Here is a 2947-nt window from a genome sequence, read left to right as displayed (position 1 = left end):
CAGGGCTGCAGTCCTCAGAACTCCCAGTGACCCATGTTCCCTGGCTTGGCCCCCACCTTCTCAAGGTTCTGCAACTTTCCAGAAGAGCTTTATCAGCTAAGGACCAAGTGTTCAAACACATGAGCTCATGAAGATCATCTCACGTTCAAACTGTAACAGCAAGTGGCCGGAGTGCTATGCGGGGCCATGAGCTGGCATGTGCGCTGGAGCGGTGAGGCTCTCTGCAGCTCTCAGGCTTGGCTTTCAGCTCTCCCTCTTGCTTAATTGTGCTCACTGAGCAGGCCACTCCGGTTCTCTGAACCGTAAGTTCTGTAAGTGGAAAATTACAACTATTTGTAGTGACCGTTTTAAGGCTGAGCTGAGTTTATATGTCAACAGCTTAAGAGTATACCTTAAACTTATTATAAAAAATACTCAAAAAATGTTAACTTCTATTATTATTGTGTTCAGAATGCCTCTATAAAGACTCTTATGTTAATACAAATGTACCCACATTACTCCTTTTCTTTCAACCCAGTTGATAAAGCATTTGTTTTTTTTTAAAATTCATTTATTTGCACGTGTGTGTGTGTGTGTGTGTGGGTGTGTGTGGGTGCACATACACATGCATGCACTAGGGTCTCTTGCCGTGGCATACCCATTCTCTCTGTCCCCCCATCTCTCGCTCTGCCTCTTTCTCCCTCTCAAATAAATAAATTTTAGAAAATAGAAAGGAGGTGACTGGCTGAGTAGCAGTGTTCATCACTCTCTGCTCCCTCACCGTGGGCTGAATGTGACCAGCTGTGTTTGGAGTTCCTGGGGCTGAGCCTTCCCTGCCATTGTGTTCTGCAACTCAGAGCTGTAGGCTACAATAAAACCCCCATTTGCACTCAGTTTTGCCCCAGCAACAAGAAGGTAACTGGTATACCTGACATATTGATAGAGCCACACTGCCGCTGGCCCCCTGGTCTTTTTTTTTTTTTTTAATATTTTTATTTGACAGAGAAAGAGGTGAAAAGAGAGAAAGAGAGAGAGAGAGAGGGAGGGAGGCACACAATGGGTATCTCTAGCCATTGCAAATGAACTCCAGATGCATGCATTCCCTTGTGTATCTAGCTTGCATAGGTCTGGAGAATCAAACCAGGATCCTTTGGTTTTGCAGGCAAGCACCTTAACCACTAAGCCATCTCCCCAGCCTACCCCCGCCCGGTCTTTTATCAGCTCATTTTATTCAATTGTACAGTTAGGAACTCAGCAGTAGCATGCCAGAGGCTGACAGGCCTTTGAAGGCAGATTCATAACCAACTGCTTTCAGATGAGAAGGCAAAGCAAAGCAGAGTCACAAGGGAGTCATGGAGGACTGAGGGAGGACCATTTGTGGTGAGGACTGGGGATGGGATAAATGAAGGGTGTGTGTGTGTGTGTGTGTGTGTGTGTGTGTGTGTGTGTGTGGTGTGGAGGAGGAGTAGCAGTTTGCTGGAACACAGGGACAGATGTAGATGTTCAAAATGGTCTTGTAGGAGAGCAAGATTCTGCAGGGTGGGAGGCTAGGGTACTAATTTTGTTTCTCCCTCCCTCCCTCCTATTTCATGCTACCATTCCCAGGCTAGACTCAGGTAGGAGCCAGAAAACCTATGGATGCTGACTGTACAATATGGAGAACAGTTGCTGCTGTTAAACGTGCCACTTTGAGACTGGGAGGAGAAGGCCGGGTGAGGGCAAATGGAAGACCGCCAGCAAACATTAGTGAGTCTTTGTCAGAGATAAGCATTTTATTCTGAGGTACGAGGCTCCAAAAGGTCAGCAATTTCCTATTCCACTTGGATGTATTTCCTGGGTAAGCAGTAGGATTTTCTGCCTGCAATTTGTTCTGGGAGAATGGCTCTGCTTAGAGTTGGAAGAGGAACAGAGGAAGCTAAATATGCGAATCTCCGCCACTCAGGTATCTCTGAGAAGTCCAGGCTTAAGGGTGATCAGGACTACCCAAATGGAAGTGATGTCTCTCTTGTGGTCACGTGAGGGGTTTCATTACTTCCTCTCCCTTGAAAGTGCTTTAAGAACCCGCAGTGCTGAGGTGCTGTGTTTTCTGAATCTCCTTACCCATCCCTCTGCTTCTTATCCGTGTTCTCCTCCCCTGCTGGGTTCTGCCAGCCACAGCGTTGCAGAAGCTCTTTGGCCCTTGTCTGCAGGACAGCTGGCCGTTCCTGTTTCTGTGGTGCCAGATACACACAGGATGCTGCCTCCTGCTCTGGGGTGCGGTGGAAACACCAGGTCCTCCTGCTCATAGAGAGTGTGGGGAGCAGGGGCTTGCTTCTTATTAACTATGTAGACACAGACCAGCAACAGATTTTCCAACAGTGACATTGGAGCTCCAGACAACTTTTCCCTTTTTGCTTCATTTATTTTTTATTCAAGGTAGGAGCTCATTCTAGCCCTACTATATTTCCTTGTGATTACTATGTATACTCTTCCAAGTTAATTATGTTTTCTTTTCTATTTGATTTTTACCTTGTTTGATCTTTTAAAACTTTTATTTTATTTTATTTTTTGGTTTTTCGAGATAGGGTCTCCCTCTAGCCCAGGGTGACCTGGAATTCACTATGGAGTCTCAGGGTGGCCTTGAACTCATGACAATCCTCCTACCTCTGCCTCCCAGGTGCTGGGATTAAAGGTATGCACCACCACGCTTGGTTCTAAAACTTTTATTTTTATTTTAGGAAGAATTTAATTTTTTTTTTTTTTTTTGGTTTTTTTAGATAGGGTCTCACTCTGGTCCAGGCTGACCTGGAATTCACTATGGAGTCTCCGGGTGGCCTCAAATTCATGGCGATCCTCCTACCACTGCCTCCCGAGTGCTGGGATTAAAGGTGTGCGCCACCACGCCTGGCTAAGAATTTAATTTTTATTCCAAGTGGTTATCTTTGTTTTAGTACACTTGTGGTGCTTTCATTTCTTTTAAAAGATCTAA

The sequence above is a fragment of the Jaculus jaculus genome, chromosome 1 (assembly GCF_020740685.1).
Source record: "Jaculus jaculus isolate mJacJac1 chromosome 1, mJacJac1.mat.Y.cur, whole genome shotgun sequence".
Classification (NCBI taxonomy): domain Eukaryota; kingdom Metazoa; phylum Chordata; class Mammalia; order Rodentia; family Dipodidae; genus Jaculus; species Jaculus jaculus.
The sequence above is the reverse complement of the archived record's forward strand: the minus strand, read 5'-3'. Positions refer to the sequence as shown.